We start from the raw sequence: 18,781 nt of genomic DNA on the forward strand, positions 1-18,781 counted from the left end.
TCCAGGCTGGTTGTGAAATCAGAGCTGGGCTTTGGAGCAAGCATGAAGCCTGCACCTTTCATAATTGTAATGGGATCCAGATGTGGCTCAGTCCCACGAAGGCAAGTGATGAAAGCAGTAAATGGGTCCCATGCACATATGCTCTGCCCAGGTGGGGTCCACTTCCAGCTCCCTCTCTGTGAGCCAATATTGTTCTGCCTTTCCTCCAATTAACTCTGATGATGGAAAAAAGATTAAAATGCATCCCCTGCGGTGGCTTGCACATAGTAGGTGCTTGATCACATTTATTCATTTATGTTCCAGTGATGGCAGGGCATCTCAAGGAAAGTGGTCTGAAAGCCTGTGTACATGTGCTGTTCTTAGGGTGATTTGGGGTGAGATGGACATTTCTGGATATCAGAATGGATTAGTGGGAGACCAGCACCACAGTGAAGGAAGAGCCTTGCAAAGGAACCACAGCCGAATGCTAAGAACTGAGCCCCAGGGATGGTGAAAAGGGCAGAAGCCAAGTGTGAAGAGCTGGGAAGTCAAAGGGCACAGCATCTTGGAAGCTGGGAGGTGGGAGTGTCAGGGAGGGAAGGGTGTCTCTCTTGCTATTGGAAGCCCTGAACCTCTCACTGTCCCATTACATTCATTTCCCTGTTGGAAGGCAGTGGGCAAGGCTTTCCTTCTTTCCCTCTTTTATTTTCCCGTGTATTCACCATCCTGTCTCTCTACGTACCTCCACCCAAATTTTAAAGTGTATTTCTGTGATATCAAGTTCATTGTTTAAAAACATTTCTGTTTCCTCAGCTGAATACAATAAGAAAAAGTTGTGATTTGACATGGTTTATGGGCAGGCAGGTCTTCATTAAATTTTTAGGAATATCCACCTTTCACAAAAATGGGGACGAATAGGAATTCTTTTTTTTTTTTTTTAATGTTTATTTATTTTTGACAGAGAGAGAGAGAGACAGAGTATGAGCGGGGGAGGGGCAGAGAGAGGGAGACACAGAATCCGAAGCAGGCTCCAGGCTCTGAGCCGTCAGCACAGAGTGACCCAGGGCTCGAACTCACAGACTGTGAGGTAACGACCTGAGCTGAAGTTGGACACTGAACCGACTAAGCCACCCAGGCGCCCCACGAGTAGGAATTCTTAACACAAAACACTCCTAGAGAGAAATTAACAAAAAAATTAATTATTTTTTTAAACCAAAAAGAACACATTCAGAGAGTCTCTTTACTTATCATAGAGATCCAATTGCCAAATAATTTAACATAGAAGTGGTTTAATTTGAAAACCACACTATGTTGTAATCTGAGTTAAAAAATATTTGTGATTTTCAGTTTTGCTCTAGTGTTCTAGGGCAATTTAACATTCTATTTGTAAATTGTAGGTTTAAAAAAGAAATTCCATGTTGAGAGTACCTGTCTGGCTCATTTGGTTAAATGTCCGACTTTTGGTCTCTGCTCAGGTCATGATCTCATGGCTCATGAGTTCAAGTCTCACATCAAGCTCCATGCTGACAGTGTGGAGCCTGCTTGGGATCCTATCTCTCCCTCTCTCTCCGCCCCTCCCCTGCTCGCACTCTCTCTATTTCTCAAAATGATAATTAAAACTTTAAAAAAAAATTGAATTCTGGAGGTTTATTGCAATATTTAGATTATCATCAGGAAATTCCATGATTCATAGGATTGACTATTTGAACTGAAGCTGATTTGATCAAGAGGCAAATTTTTTATTTTATTTTATTATTTTTTTTTAATGTTTATTCATTTTTGAGAGACAGAGAGAGACAGAGTGCAAGCGGGGGAGGAGCAGAGAGAGAGGAAGACACAGAATCTGAAACAGGCTCCAGGCTCCCAGCTGTCAGCACAGAGCCCGACACGGGCTTGAACCCACAGACTGCGAGATCATGACCTGAGCTGAAGTTGGCCACTTAACCAACTGAGCCACCCAGACGCCCCAAATTTTTTATTTTTAATTAAAAAATGTTTTTTCCTAATATGCAAATACACATGTTTATTAATACAGAATTTAGAAAATGCAGATAAATCAAAACAGAAAAATAAAAATGAATCCCATCCTTCATAAATTATTCATTCAAGTGCATTTGTTAATATTTAGTTAATATCGGAGATATTGGAGAATGGAAAGGAGCACTAAGGGGCCCACCCTCAGGACGAGAGGCATAAATGGGGATGTCCTAGGCAAACCAGCACATATGGTCACCCTATTTATCAAACACCTACTGTGCCCCAAAATTGTTAGTGCCGTGAAGACAGCAGTAGTCAGAGCCTCTGTTCTAGTGTTAGCATTGGGTATATATTCTTCTAATCACATATATGGACATCTTTTTGTCCCTTTATGTAAAAACATTGTGTATTTCACCATTTTAATGAAAATCTTTTAAAGGGTACAGTGCATGCTCCTGACTTCTTCCACAGAGGATCCTCAACGTCGTTTTGCATTTTCTAAGGAGGCAATGCTAGAAAGAGTAGCACACCAACCCAGGCTCCTGTGTCTTGTACCAACCATGAGGCTTTGTCCTGCTAATTCCTCTTCTTTAGTCTCAGCTTCTTCATTTGCAAAATTTGAGCAGAATTTGGACATATACTCTGCTCAGGTGGGGTCGTCTTTTGGCTCTCTCTCTGTGAGCCAAACCTGTCCTGCATTCTTCCAGTTAACTCTGATGATGGAAAAGGGATAAAATGCATCACCCAACACCAAGACATCTTTAAAATCTGTGACTCTATAGTTTTGTGATCTCTTCTAACAATATGGGCCAGATTTGGATAAGCGGGGATAAATTCTCTGACTTTTCCAACAAAAATAAGAAAGAAAACATTTCTCCATTAAGATGTACTTTATAATGTGATGAATATAATGATTGTATGATGGATATGTTAATTAGCATCTATGTATGTTATTGTTCCATCAAGATGCTTTATTTTGCAAAATGGCTCTCAAATACTTGCCAGGAAGTATTTCTTACATTATTCAGGAGGATAACTTTGTAGGTAAGATGATCAAGTGTAGCAGATGATGCCAGCGCCTGAGCTCTGAGGACAGACAACAGTGTTGTCAACAGTAAACACGAGATGTTTCTCTGCTTTGGGGAGTATTGAAGAAACTCAGTATTGTCTTTGCTTGCGGTGTTATCATAAAGATGCTGACAAACATATTCTTTTCTTCTGAGTCTTTGCAGAGGGAGAGTGAAATTCCACGTTCCATCCGCTTGCCCATGGCTTTCGCCTATTATTCCCATGTTGGCAAAAATGAAGAGACTCCTATTCCATATGATTTGGCAGATTGTAACATGAAAAGTGTTTTGAAATAAATTCAATGAGCAAATCTACAATTATTTGCCAGCAAACTTTTCCTTTAAATTTAATGAGACGTAATTTTATAATGTCTATATATTTTGTAGCACTAGATTCAGTTAATTCTAAACCTGTAAAGGACAACCAGAATAACTATATGCATGCTTTTCAATAATCCTCAAATTAGCATATCCAGTCATAAGAGAAAAGAAATGATTTCTTTTTTTTCTTAATTTTTTTAATGTTTATCTTTGAGAGAGAGAGAGAGAGAGACAGACAGAATGCAAGCCAGGGAGGGGCAGAGAGAGAGGGAGAAAGAATCTGAAGCAGGCTCCAGGTTCTGAGCCATCAGCACAGAGCCTGACATGGGGCTTGAACTCAGGAACCATGAGATCATGACCTGAGCCGAAGACGGACACTCAGACAACTGAGCCACCCAGGCACCCCTGATGATTTCTTTTAGAACTATTTTAACTACCCATTAAAAAAAAATTACTATAATTTAACCTGGTTCTCAGCCTGTTATGTAATGTGTTAATCAGGAGTCTATGTCTAGTCTGCCACTCGTGTGTGAAAGTCCTGTAATTCTCCGGTGAATGGCTGAGTGTCAGTCCTGACGGGACTGGCAGGAAACTGGAGGAAGGAAATGGGGAACCAGGGTGTGCAGGCACCCAGGAATGGGCAGAAATGTGGGCCTGGTGGCCTGAGATCTTCTGATTTATAAAGATAAGCCAGAAGCAGAAGTTACAGTGAAACCTTTTTGATGTTAGCTAATTTTTAACGCATTGTACAATTTCTCCGCCCAAAATCTGTGGGCCAGAATCAGCCAGCGGGCTGCTAGGTGATGACAGCTCTTCCTTAGATGCCCAGCAATGTGAGGAGCCAGACTGGTGGAGATCAAGAGAAATGAAACAGTTGTAGTGCTGGCTGTGTAGGAAGGACCTAAGGCTTACTTGATGGTGCCGAAAGAATGGGGGTTTAAAGGCAGGAGCATAGTCGCAGTTGCCCTGGACTTAGGATTTAAAGACAAGGACTGAACATGGTAAAGGAAGAAGGGAGTCTGTTTCCTGAGATAGTTTATACACGGGCATGAAGGTCTGCCAGTGCAGGAGGGGGCACCCCTCCTCTGGCTATAGCTTCGTTCAACGCAGCAGTGTGTAACAAAGGCAGCATTTGGCCTTGCTTGGGTCAAGGGTCAGTGGAGAGAGATGACTGATGAATGAGAAGCCTGTGGGGCTGATGGACTCTGGCACCAGTCTGAGGAGAAGTCTAGAACCAGCTCAGAAAGAGAGACCTGGGGGTGGAGCGGTAGGAGGTGGGAGTGGAGGTGTTGCTGAGAAAGTGGGAAATAATTACCAAGAGACCATTATAATCATTTTGGAAGCTTCTGGGTTTCTTCATGCTTATTATTCCTTTTACCACCCCTGTTGGTGTTCCTGTGATGGTTAGTGGGAAAACCCTGAAAAGGAAGCAAGAGAGCGTGTGTGCTTATTTGGAGGGCCAGAGAAAAGACGCTGGGAAGTATGAGGACTCTAGGAAAATCTTCCATTGGGATTAGGAAGTGGCTCCATGAAAGGAGAGGAAAGCAGGCCGAGTCTCTGGAGATTTGAGAAATTTGGGAGAGGGAAGGGTTGCGTGAAATACCAAGCCAGGAAGAAGAGCTGAGCCCAGCACTGTGCTGTTTGAAGGCTGGGACTGTGCTTCCCTCCCATCTCATGCTGCCAGGCTCCATATGGGATGCCTAGTTTTGACTGAATTTCAGACAGACCCCCAAAATCTTAGTATCTAAGTATGTTCCATGTGATATCTGGCATGTACTAAGAAATTATTTGCTATTGGGGCGCCTGGCTGGCTTGGTCAGTAGAGCATGTGACTCTTGATCTCAGGGTCATGTATTCAAGCCCCACGTTGGGCATGGACCCTGCTTTAAAAACATTTTTTAAAAGAAATTACTCATTTTTTATCAAACTTAAAGCTAAGTGAGTGTCTTATATTTTCATTTGCTACATGTGGCAACCTTGCTTCTGTTTTTTTTTAATTAAAAAAAATTTTTTTCACATTTATTTATTTTTGAGAGACAGAGAGAGACAGAGCACAAGCAGGGGAGGGGCAGAGAGAGAAGGAGACACAGAATCCAAAGCAAGCTCCAGCCTCTGAGCTGTCAGCACAGAGCCCGACGCGGGGCTCGAACTCAGGAACTGTGAGATCATGACCTGAGCCGAAGTCAGACGCTCAATCGACTGAGCCACCCAGGCGCCCCACTTCTGTTTTTTAACTAGCCCTCCAACTCCACTGCACCGCAGTGTGATCAGGGGCTATGGGAGCCCCCCATCCAGGACAGAAGGCTGACTTGGAAAGCAGCCTGCTGAATTTGAAATGAACTCCCTAACAAAGGGCTACAGACCCAGGGACAGAATCCCCACCTGGGCAAAATGGACACTGAAGTCAGACACTCATTGCTCCGCTTCCTACCAGCTTTGTGACTCTCGGCCAATTATGTGATACCTCTGACTCTCGGTTTTTTCATTTGTAAAATGGAGAAAATTATGCTTCTCACTGGTGTTTTGCAAATATTAAGTGAGATGAGGAAGTAATATTCCTAAAGTGTCCAGATAAAATGCATGATAATATGGTAGGGGTAGTTCTCATTAGTCTGTTCATGGGGTATACTTTTTTGTAAATCACATTCCCGTTAGTAAGGCCTTATCAAGGAAAAACCAGTGCCAGTGCCCTCCACCAGACTTTCCCAAAGGGTGCTGTAGGCTAATTTTGTTCCCTTGGAAGTTTCTGGAAACTTGGCAGATGTAGAGAGGATGGGATAAGCTCATACTCCTCTTCTCAAAAAGTACTGTAATTCAGCGTCTCCTTGTCCATCCCCTGGTTATTGGTCTGGAACAGAGCCAGCAAATACCCTATCTTCATTCCAGGTAGTGAGGGAGAGGCTCGGACCATCACTGTGTCTTATAGTTATAACAAACCAAAGCAGACACACTCACAGTTAAATCTAACACTGAGCTGGGAGGGCAGGTAGCCTTCTTCCTCCCAACATTCCTCTAATAAACTCAGATTCCCCAAAATTAAGTGCATTGCCAAGGAATTTCAAGGCACACAAAGGTGAAGCTCGGAATTTGCAAAGAAGAAATTACTTTTAGCTTGTTTTCCTAAAAAAAAAAAAAAAAAGATTTTTGCTTGAATCTTTTCATCTCTGTCTGGACCACTGTGTTACAAAAATACAAAATTGTCAGGATTTCAACTATATTTCTTTGGGTCAGATTTTAGTAGGAAAAAAGAGGTATGTTTGGAGCCAGAGGGCAGTCAGCTACAGGCAGGGTGACAGGAGCCATCTAAGATGCTTAGATCTTAGATGCTAAGACTCTAGTTTTATGTTCCATCCACAGCACATGAAGGAAATCCAGCTGATAGAGCCTTTTCTCCCTTTCCCATGTATAAGGAGTTTCCAGAGTGATTATCAAAAATGCAGAAGCAACAGAATTTGGATAATACTGATACAGTCTTTCTCTCTAGAAGGCCATGTTGCAGGATAGTAAATGTTGCAGAAGGGGTCATACCAGGCCTATTCTTGACTTTGCTCCATGAGACCTTGAGCAAACTGATTTCTCAGAATTTCTCATCTCTCGTCTATAAAACAGACTAAAATAATCTCCATTCAACCTGCCATAGTGATTATGGTGAGGGTCAAATGAGTTAATGTATGTGAAATGTTGATGTGCCCTAGAAATATACCCTCAACCCTCTCTTCCTTGATCTGTAGTTCCTGCATGTCACCTGTCACCAATACAGTGATGGAATGCTGAATGGATCATTGATTGTATTTCCCACTAATAGGACTGTCTTCTTGGATTTTCCAAAGTTCTCTTATGGCCAACAAATTGAAAACTGAACCCATTACATCATCACCCACACACCTACCCAAACCTGCTTCACTTGCCTGTGATGGATCCAGGTTTCAGTTTGACGGATGGGTCTTGAATAGACCTGGTGCCCACTCAGCTGCTGGATGCCTTTCTCACAACAGACTTCTCCAGTCTCCCCAGAAGGAACTTGGGCAATCATTACCTTGAAGATACCCAGATCCTGTAAAAGTAATGCTTGGACTTGGAAGGTGGAATTAAAATTTTTGCCTCTTGTTTCATAAAAGATAAGGGTTCTGGATTTGAGGAAAACCAATTAAAAACTGACAGGCCGATCAAAACTATGTGGGTTGTCCTACTCTGCTATCTTAGAATTCCATGTGATAAGGGACAAAGAACAGTGCTGAACATAGAAATCTCTTAGACATATGAGTTTGACTGTCTAACTGGGGTGAGCAAAGCCAGATAGAAAATCATGCCATTTCAGGAAAATAATGTAAGATGTTTGAGGCAGGAACTTTGCTTACTCCCCTACTGAATTTCCTGTACTTAAAGCCATGTCAAGAACACAGTGGCAATCAGAAAATGTTTTTTGAATGAACAGAGAAGAGTAATGTGTTCAAAGAGGATCTCTAGGCCCATGAGCAATGGTGCAGACCTGATTTTCATGCATGCTGCACTCTATCCTGTGATCAGGGCTGGTGATATTCTCATGGGCTGCATAAATGTTGAATCCGTTTTGAAAATTACTTTCAAACTCCTACACAAACTCTGATTTCTATGGTTGGACAGTATTCAAGGTTCAAATTCCCCCCCCTGTAAGCCATATAATTTTCATTTCTTAATGTTTGTTTTCTGTGTTTTAAGTAGTTAGTTCAAAAATAATGGTGACCAGTTATTCTTTGCCTCTCCAGAAGATAATCAAGAGCCAACAGACAAACTGAATGTTGACATTTATATTGAGAATTAGGAGAGAAATATTTTTACTAATGTTATGAATGCTGAACTGTGGAATGAGTTGCTTAATCTGGTGGCCTCGACAAAACATAAACTCTGTAATCATTGGTATAGGCTAACTGGGTAGGAATTGTGCCTGATGAAAAGATGCAGGGGTGGAGTGGGGAGGGCATTTGCATGGCAAGCGTGATGGCACTGCAGCTCTCATAGGCATAGCAGTCATCACTATGACGGCAGCACTCTTCCTGCTAACCTCAGGCGATCCTTGCTATTCACGCGGGGTTTCAGGTAGCCATAACCAATTGATCACAGAGTGGCATGGGAGATTTATCCTTTTAACACATATTTACTGAATGCTGGCCATATGCCTGGACTGCAGATTTGCAGAGACTAAAACAGGCAAAAATGTCTATCCTTCTAGAGATTACATTACAGTGGGGAGCAGGAGAGGAGTCAGTAATTAAGATAAGTAAGTAAAATATGTAGTATATTAGGTGGTAATAAGGGCAGTGGAGAAAAATACCAAGAAAGAGGGACAGAATGTTGGGAAGAGACGGGTTACATTGTTTTTGTTTTTGTTTTTTTTATTAAAAAAATTTTTTTTTCAACGTTTTTATTTATTTTTGGGACAGAGAGAGACAGAGCATGAACGGGGGAGGGGCAGAGAGAGAGGGAGACACAGAATCGGAAACAGGCTCCAGGCTCCGAGCCATCAGCCCAGAGCCTGACGCGGGGCTCGAACTCACAGACCGCGAGATCGTGACCTGGCTGAAGTCGGACGCTTAACCAGCTGCGCCACCCAGGCGCCCCAAGGGTTACATTGTTAAATAGGGTAGCCAGGTGTTTCAGTTATCTTTTTCTGAGGAGCACATTATCCCCAAATTGAGTGGCTTAAAACAACATCTGTTATTTCACAACTTTTGTGGGTCATAAAATCACGTGCAGCTTAGCTGGGTGGTTCTGGGTTGGAGTCTATAACAAGGCTGCGATTAAGATGTCAGGGGCCTGCAGTCATCTGAAGGCTTGAATGGAACTGGAAAATCCCCTTGCAATATACCTTACTCTCATGGGTTTGGCAGGAGGCCTCAGACACTTGCTGGCTCTGGAAGAAACAGACCTTAGCTCCTCACCTTACAGGCCTCCACCTTGCTGCCTGTGTCTCCTCTCAACATGGTAACTGGCTTCCCCCGGAATAAATGACCCAAGAGGGCAACATGGAAACCAATGTGTCTTTTGCAACCTAGCCAGGTCATATTCTTTCATTTCTGCTACATTCTATTGGTAGATGATCCGTGTGGGAGGAGACCATGCCATAGCATGATGCCAGGAGGCAGCTATCATTGGCACCATCTTGGAGCCTGGATATCCTAGCAAGGAAGATGGAAAAGAGAAATTGGAAGGAGATGAGAGATTGAGTATGAAAATAACTGGGAAGCAGAACCTCCAGGCAGTGAGAGTAACAAATGTAGAGACTCTGTTGCAGGGACCGGCTTGCTACAGTCAAAGAATAGCAAGTAAGCCAGGATGCCTAGAGTGGAAGGGGGAGGGTGGTAGGAGGTGAGGTCAGTCAGGGCCATAACAAAGAGCCAGATTATGGGAGACCTTGTAGCTACCGTAAGGACTTTGGTTTTTATCCGATGTTCCAGTTACCTTTGTTGTGTAACAAACCACCTCAAAATGTAGTTTCATAAAATAATCATTTTATGATGCATGTGTGGGTTAGGAATTCAGACAGGGCATTATAAGGATGGATTGTTTGTGTTCCATGATTTCCCACAGTGTTTGGGGCACTTAGAATCTGGAAAGATGCAAAGGCTGGTCTAGCCTTGAAAGTTACTTTTATGACTTTTGCCATAGTCATAAGCCTATCCAGATTCAAGAGAGAGAATACAAATCACATTTCTCTAAAGTCATGTTATAAGAAGAGCCTGTGGGATAGAAAATACTGGTATAGCCATGTTTGAAAAATATAATCTCCCACACTCTGTACAATGAAAAACCATTGTATTATTTTGAGCAGAGTAACATGATATGAATCAAATTTAAACAGGATCTTTCTGGGGGCACCTGAGTGGCTCAGTCAGTTAAACATTCGACTTTGGCTCAGGTCATGATCTTGCAGTTTGTGGGTTCAAGCCCTGTATCATGCTCTGTGCTGACAGCTCAGAGCCTGGAGCCTGCTTCTGATTCTGTGTCTCCCTCTCTCTGCCCCTCCCCCACTCATGCTCTTTCTCTCTCTGTCTTTCAAAAATGCTTAAATGTTAAAAAATTTAAAAAAAAACAGTATCTTTCTGGTTGCTGTATTGAGAAAAGACTGAAAAGGGGATGAGAGTAGAAGCAGGAAGACAAATGAAGAAGCTATTACAACGGTCCTGGCAAGAGATGATGAAGGCTTGGATGAGGGGTACGGTGGATGTGTTTCAAAAGAGAGACATAGGTTGGACATAAAATGTTATAATACAGATATTGAAAATTATGAAGTAGAGTGAGATCATCAAGAGTATAGACAGACAAAAGAGGAATTCCAGGAACTGAGCCCAGAGACACACCAATATTGTGGTGTTGGAGGAGATCAAGAGGTGGTAACTCTAGAGACTGAAGAAGAATGGCCAGTGAGGTAAGGAAATGTGTTGCCCTGGTAGCTGATAAAGAGATTTTTTTTCAAGGAGTTATGAGTGAGCAACTTGTTAACTATTGACTCATCAAGGAACATGGAACTGAGAATTTCCATCGGATCTATCAACATGGAGGCCATTGGTTATTCTGATGGAGCAATTTTAGCGGAGTGGTGGGGTGAAGGCCTGATTGAAAGGGAGGCAAGATTGGAAGGGATGCAAGTATAGTTGTGCTATTTGAGGAATTTGAGGAATTTTGCTGTAAAGGGAAGGAGGGAAGTAGCTCGAGAGGGAAATGATGTCAGGAGAAATAGATTTTCCATACATATTGTCATTTGTATTACAGTGGAGATGAAGAAAGAGGTTGGGAGCAAAGGCTCAGGAATCACATTTCCTCATTTTGAATCTTGACTCCACATCTTACTATTTGTGGGAACTTAGGCAAGTCACCTCACTTATCTGTGCCTCAGTTTCATCTGCCACAGGCAGATTACAGTAGTACCTCCTTATAAGGATGTTAAGAATGAGTGAGTTGCTTCATGTAGAGCATTTGAAACAGTTCTTCTTATGTAATGTACACTCATATAAGTGGTAGCCATGTTGATAATGATGATGTGATGGACTAGCCACATTTCCACACCTCTCAGGAACACCTGGAACACCAGAGAAGAGAAGTTTAAGGCTCTACTGATATAAAAGCTGCTGACATAGTCTTTATTCCCTACATTGAATGTGGTTGACCTAGAAATGAGCTTGAAACTGAGCCTAGGGATGACCCAGAAAGAGACATGAGGCTGGGTGGCAGGTACTGGCAATTCTGTTGGTCTATCCACTCAGTGCTAAAGACATACACATTTTCTTTCTTTCTTTCTTTCTTTCTTTCTTTCTTTCTTTCTTTCTTTCTTCTTCTTCTTCTTTTTCTTCTTCTTTTTTTTTTTTTTTTGGATTAAGTACTGCTCAAGGGACAATAGTTTCATGGCAGAACATTTTGTTTATATCTCATTTCCTGAGGATCGTCCTTGGAAGAAGGGATTTGATTCTCTGCTATTTTGTCTTAGGTAGCGGAGTAGATGCTCATGGTAAGACTCAAAAAATAATTGTTTTTTTTCCTTTTTAAATCCAGCTACAATTTTATCTGATGGCCTTTAACAAGTGTGGATTCCTCAAGTGAAAGGGCATTGAGGCAGAGAAGAGTCAACAATTTCCATCAAAAAGTTTTAACTGCCTGAGAGATTTTTAAAAAATTATTGTTGGATTCCTACTGAATCCATCTTAGATCACTTTGCAAATGTTGCAATAGTTGTTTTTAAACAAATATCTTTCCCACTTCAATTTCCTAACCTGACTTCTCACTTCAAAAAATACAAACTTAAAAAAAAAAAAGACAAAACTTATATTCATTGACCTACAAATTAAAACAAAAAATCTCTATACAATTTGTCACCCAAACTGGGACTCTTGTGATTGAAAGGAAACAATCTTAATTATTATACAAGGACAATAGATGTAAAATGAGTTTGTCCTGGGTAATCAGAATATATGCAAGGGAAATCAGAATAATTAGATCTTCCAAATTATACATATCCAGCTTTCAGGAGGAAGAAGTCTCCCCACAGAGGAAAATTGTACATTTAACTCCACTGAAGTAAGTTTTAGTTGATTTAGGATCTCCAGATCATTAAAAACTCATTTCAGAAATCACTGAAAAGATCTTTTATTGATACCTTCCATTTTTTCCTGCTCAGAGAATCCTGAACAAGTATTCAGACTTTAGATGTTTTAGACCAGGAGGAGTGGTTCACTGTTCATTAATAGGACTTCCCCCCATAGAACTGGTCCTCAGAGCCTATGTCCTTCTAAGCATTAACAATATCTTCATTCTAGGCCTGAATTTGGAGGTGTATTACCTGGACCTAGGGGCTGTCCATCAATAAGAAGGAGGTGGGGGGGATGTGGGTGCTTCCTGTTTGAAGATCACCTTGACTTCAGTGTGTTTTACCATTGAGATTGATTGCTCTTTCCTTCTGATTTTTAACCTCTTGAACCAACTGAGCAAAACCTGGCTCATGATGTGAACTTTTGAATGGATGTGTAACCTCATCCTGATAAAAGATCTCTTTCCCCTTGTTGCCATTATAAAGGCTTTCAACAGGTAAAATACTTCCACCAAGTACAGAAGCTGATGGAAGAAGCCTGAGCTATCACAGTGCCATTGTGATTTACTCATTGGACCTGGCCACTCCTAAGCCTGGCCTAGGCTGTCTTGGACGTCTTGTTATAGAATTTCCTTTTAGGCTACTGCAGAGAAAGGTAGTTTGCGAGCTTCAAGGCAGGGACATTCACATGAAATAAGACAGTATATTAATGACATTAATAATATAGTGGTTGATAAGCTCCAAGACAATTAAGGTTGCCCACTGATTCCTGGATTTCATTAGACACTATTAATAGCTCTCCATTCCTCTGCTATGACAGTCCCACATAGCTGAGATCCTCAGAAAAGTAAAGGAAACAAATTCACCTGGCAAGGCTTCAACATTTCAACAATTGAAAACTCATTTCGAATCTTTGCTTATTCCAGCCTACCTTGATCTTACCTATCCAGACAATAATCTAAAATAGTGCTATTCAAGGTGTCATGGTCCATGGACCACCTACATCAAATTTTCTGGGCTACTAAGGAATTGTTAAAAAAGAACAATTCCCAGGATCCTACTGTATCAGTCTTTGGCATTGGTGTTCAGGATTATATTTCACAGAAGCTCTCCAAATGATTTTTATACACATTTAACATTGAACAACCACTAACCTAGAACTGTAGCAGTGGTTCTCAACCTTGGTTGCACATGAGAGTTACCTGAAGAAGTTCTAAAAATCCCAAATGCTCAGACCACTCCCTGGCCCAATCAAATCAAAATGTCTGGGACATGGAATCCATCTTTTGAGCTTCCCAGATGATACCAGTGTGCAACCAAGGTTGAGAATCATAGCAGATCCATCATTCTCAGAAGATGGCAAGGCTTCCCTCTCATGGGGATCACATCTATGAAAGTGACTGTGGTCAAGACCAATTCTCCTGTGTGAATGTGGGAACTGAGGGCTATCTAGGCAGGTGATACTCAAAGCATGGTCTGCAGACCACTGTCGATTCACTAATTCTTTTATTACTGGTCCTCAAGAAGGTTGTACAATCATGTGAAACAATCATATTTTTAAGGGTTTATTTTTTTGGTTTTTAGCTTTTGGGTTTTTTGGTTTTGGGGGTTTTTTGTAGTAAGACTTTCCTTATGAAGTAAGCAGTACATTGATATACATTCTGATACAAGTGACTTATCTCATCATAGACCAGTAACAACTAGTCTGTGGATGGGCGCTTTAAGCAGCCCTGGTCTAAGCCAGCTGTTCAGGCATGAAGATAGAACCTCAAGGGTCCCCATGGCAATACAGCCCAGCCATTGACCCTTGGAATAGCTGAGACCAAGCTGGAAATTCAGCCCCACCATGGAAAGTGTGCTGCATTCTCAGAATGCTGATGCATTGTCCACAGGGATAATCTTCTAGTCCAAAAGAGGCTCAGCTGGAATCTTTCAGGAAGCCTAAACACAAGGGGACAGGCTTGATGAAAATGCTGTGGTCCCAAACTCACAAACTAGGTGTCTCCTAGCTCATCACCCAGCATGGACAACAGAAAGTTGGCAAAAATGCTTGACCAAGGGCCAGAGGACCCCACAGGTGGTTTTAGGGCCTCAGAGCACAGAAACAAAGCCCTGTCTCAGCTACAAGAGACAGAAAAATCAACCTAAACTTAACACAGAAAAATAATTTTTTAGCTTATGTCAGGCTATTCCCACTTAGTGGCTAATATGGCGGCCAGCATATTTACCATCTGACATCTCCCAGATTAGCAACCACAGCAGAACAGCCATGCCTGTTTCCCAATAGTTCCAGCAAAAGTACTGGGACTGACCCTTATTGAGCCAGACTGTGTCATGGCCCTATCTCTAAATCAATCATAACTTTAGACATATTAAAGTCATGTGGTCATCACTGGATCTGGGAAGTGTGGTAAATCCCACCTGAACCACATGGATTGAGATTAAATAAGAGGTGGATCCACCAAAGGACAATTGATAATCTAGCAATAGAAAGGGGAATGGATGATGGGCAGGCAAAGAAAATAGCTGCCTCTATGAAAGCTTCTCAGAATCTCTGGCTTATATGCTACAAAGAGTCCTGAACCCACATTCCAGCACCAACACGCCTCCCTGACCAGCCCCACTAGTTTGTAGAGACATGTGGAGGCCCCCAAGCCAGTGACCAGCCTCAGGAACCATGGCACTCACTTTTGTCCCCCATTTGCTTTAGTGATGTCATTCATAATAGACTTTTTAGGGATTTGTTCTTGTTACTTCTCCAATTCCAAGCACAGTTGTCTAATTTTTTCATTCATTCACTCATCCATTCATGAATTCATTAGACAAATATTTATACTGAGTGCTCATGATGTTGTCAGTTAGAGATACCCAAATAGATAAGGCATATTGCCTTCTTTCAATACTTGCTGCCTTAGTAATTCCCCTTGGATTCAACTTCCTTTTATTTCTGAGTTTCTCTCTCCTCTCAGTCCTGGAGCAGAAACCTAGGGGGAAAAAACTGAAAGCTTCATAGGGGGTCTCTCTGGTAAGAATGTGAAAAATTCTGTCCCCTAGATTTTCTTCAGCCAAAAATGAGATTGTCTGTCTCTATGCTGTTAAATAAAATCCCTTCCCATAAGTTTTCTAAGGAAATGTAACCTGGATCTGGAAACAGTGACTCCTTCTCAAGACTGGTTAGCCAAGCATGACTTACAACTCCCTGTTAAATGAAATTTCAGAAATTATATTGGAAAAAGGTCCACATACTCAAACAAATTACGGCATTTAAAAAATATTTATTTATTTTGAGAGAGAGAGAGAAAGAAATATCAAGCATGAGTGAGCGGGGGAAGGGCAGAGAGAGTGGGAGAGAGAAAATTCCAAACAGGCTCCATGCTGAGACCTCAGATCCTGACACGGGCTCCATCTCATGATCTGTGTGTGAGATCATGACCTGAGCCAAGATTTGGACCCCTAACCGACTGAACCACCCAAGCACCCTAATATGATATCTTAAAATTTTAGACCCATGCAGAATCTGGGGACAAGGATTATATCTACGACCTTCTCCAAATTTCTGTATTTGACTTGAGATGGCACAGCAGATGGCAATGAAATCACTTAGCAAGCAGGCAGTGGAGACTGCAACCTGAGGGGTGGCCCCACATCTACAGATCTGCAATGGAGGGAAGCCTGAGGAGGGGACAGAAGGTAAGACTGTGCTGGCTGCTAAAGGAACTGGGATGGGACATTGTTAGGACCAGAAATCCACTCCATTCTGCTTATCAATTTGGCTGCAAGTTGGCAACCACACTGGAAAAGGGGTCCCTGGGAACCCTAGGGGAGTTAGTGCCCCCATTTCCACTGTGACCTAGTTAGAAACCACCTTGGTTAAAGCCAGTGCCCTAAGTTATGGGCAAAATGCCTACCCTGTTAATAGGGTGTCATTTGTCTGAATTTGTCCAGGATAGTTCCAGTTTGAACCTCTTATCCTGCAATAGCTGTCAGTGGTGTCTTTTGCTATTAGAACAGTCCTACAGTCCCCTGACTACCAGTCTTCAGCATGAATTTCCTTAGCATGAGCAATGTGGCAAGTACATGTCTGCACCCACCCCAGCATCTGGCACCAAGCCTGCCATAAGTTAGGCGCCCAGGAAATGCAGGTTGGGTAAATGAATGAATGCATGAATTTGGTTTAGCACGTGGTAATTTACAAAGCAATGCAATTCACTTTACATCTGGTCTGCCTACTGAGGCTGCCTATTTGGAGGTTCTTCTTATCACCTCTGCCTACCCTTCAAACTTGTCAAGAAGTGAGATTGTGATACCAGAAGGCCAGGACTTGGGGTGAGATGTGCTGAAACTCACTGAAACCAGCCAATGATCCACCCAGAGTGTGTACATGGCAAGAGGTAAAAATCCCAGTGTGGGGGCTCGGCACTACTGAGGAGGACCCCCTTTGGTTGTGTGGATACATGATGGGAAGCTAAGGAAGAAACATTTTCTGGACTCTAGAGAGAGCAGTTTTGCAAAAAGGGGTGTCAGGGGAGAAGGGGAAGCAGGAGGTTGTGCAGATGTGAGGGAAAACCAGAGAGAGAATTACTGTAAAAAAAAAAAAAATCTTTGTTAAGTAGCAAAACCAGCAGCTGGACCAGATTAGCTGTTCCCTTCTCTTTCCTATTTTTGGACTTGGAAAGAAAATGTGCAAAATAATTCCTGTTTTGGAGAAAAGTAGAAAAGGAGGCTGGGGGTGATGGGGATGGGCACGGGTGATGAGGCTGTGGACCAGGCCAGAGAAGCAGAAAGAACCGAGGGGCTGCACAGCTAGGGGGCTCCAATCTTCCCTGGGGGACACGGGGGCACCAGCACTGCTTTCTCTTCCTCCCAGGGGAATGTGAGGGACCAGGTCTCTGCCAGACAAGTGCCAAACCTGTTGTTCTCATGGGGCACAGCTGAGGCCAGGCACAGACCCGACAGCCAGGGACACAACCTTAGGATCACAGCGTTTCTACTGTCCCCAAGTCTACTTTCCCAGCCACAAAGTGCACAAGGTTCTCCTGCCCTGATCTTGACTCTTGTCAAAGTCTCTCAGCTTCCTGAATGAGCACTAACTCCCACACAGTGTAGATAACCAGTAAGGGCATGGGCTCTCCCTGCAGGAAGTCACCTCCAATGACGACACCTCAGATGTCTCTGAGAGGACCAACAGGGAACACATTTCAGGGGTGACAAAGCCTTGCTACTCTCTTGCACTATTGAAGGGAATGTGAATTGATACAAATATTTTGGAAGCTGGTAGCAGTATTTACTACAATCTATGCTCTCCGGGCCAGTAATTCCATTCCTGCTGAAGAGGAGTAAGTATGTACATGCTCAGCAAAATGCATGTACCAGAATGTTCAGCATTCTTTATAATAGTCCCAAATCGGAAACTACCCAAATGCCCATCAAACAAGTAGACTTGTTATATAAATAATACTTTATTCACATATGAGAATGAATCATTCACAACCATGGCTGGATCGCACAAATGCAATGATAAGCCAAAGAAGCTGGGCCCAAAAAAGGACCCAGATTTCTGATTCCATTTACATAAAGTACAAAACAGGTGAAACAGTGGATGCCCTTAGAAGTTGGCATAATGGTCACCCTTGGAAAGGGGGTATTGACTGGAAGAGCTCTCTGGGGAGCTGGTAGCAATCTCTGTGGTCACTACATAGGTGTGGGGAGTGTGTAAAATTTCATAGAGCTGTTCAATTATGGGAATATTTTTCTGAATATTTGTTGTGTTTCAATAAAAAAGGTTTAAAGGCCTCCCAAGGCCCTCTGAAGTTGTACCATGTGAATGGCCGGACTTAAGGTGGGTTCCAGATAGACAGTTTTCCCTATAATCAACAGAAGCTGATTTGTTGCCACGGCAACCCCTTGCCCTGGTCCTGCCCTTGGCAAGCCACAGACATGTGTGATCTCCTGATACCTTCATGTCCCCCTGAGTATTTGTTTCTGGGCTAAGCATGTGCCCTTTCTCAAGCCCACTCAGTGGGATAAGGTTTTTATTCTAGAAATGCCAGGTGTAAAGACCACTCTTCTCTTTGGGAGAGACCTTAAATTGGTCTTGTCAGCTGGTCAGAGTTTTTGTTTGTTTTCTGTTTTCCCTCAGCACTCACTGGAGACAATGCTCCAGCTTCTAGCCCTCCACCAGAAACTGGAGGGGTCAACTTCTTGATCAAGCAGCAAGTTGTGGACCCCCCAGCTGTCTCAGTTCCTTAGGACAAGGTGGGGGCCAAGAGGGACTGGCCCATCACCACAGCCAAGCCTCAAGGCTGGGCCTGGAAATCAGTTCACCATGGGTGGTGGTAGTGGTGGGTGTTCTGACACTTTCAGTCCTTCCCCTGGGTTT

At 42.7% G+C, this 18,781-nt stretch overlaps 1 long non-coding RNA gene across 7 annotated transcripts in view; it reads left to right on the forward strand.

Moving 5' to 3' along the window:
• Positions 1 to 18,781, forward strand: part of LOC109500657 — a 57,475-nt gene that overhangs the window by 11,904 nt on the left and 26,790 nt on the right. For all 7 annotated transcript variants that reach the window (XR_006599193.1, XR_006599194.1, XR_006599195.1 and 4 more), the window contains exon 2: positions 15,907 to 16,092. This is a non-coding gene — a long non-coding RNA (uncharacterized LOC109500657). The remainder of the gene's footprint in view (positions 1 to 15,906; positions 16,093 to 18,781) is intronic.

The sequence above is a fragment of the Felis catus genome, chromosome B3 (genome assembly GCF_018350175.1).
Source record: "Felis catus isolate Fca126 chromosome B3, F.catus_Fca126_mat1.0, whole genome shotgun sequence".
NCBI classification, from domain to species: Eukaryota; Metazoa; Chordata; class Mammalia; order Carnivora; family Felidae; genus Felis; species Felis catus.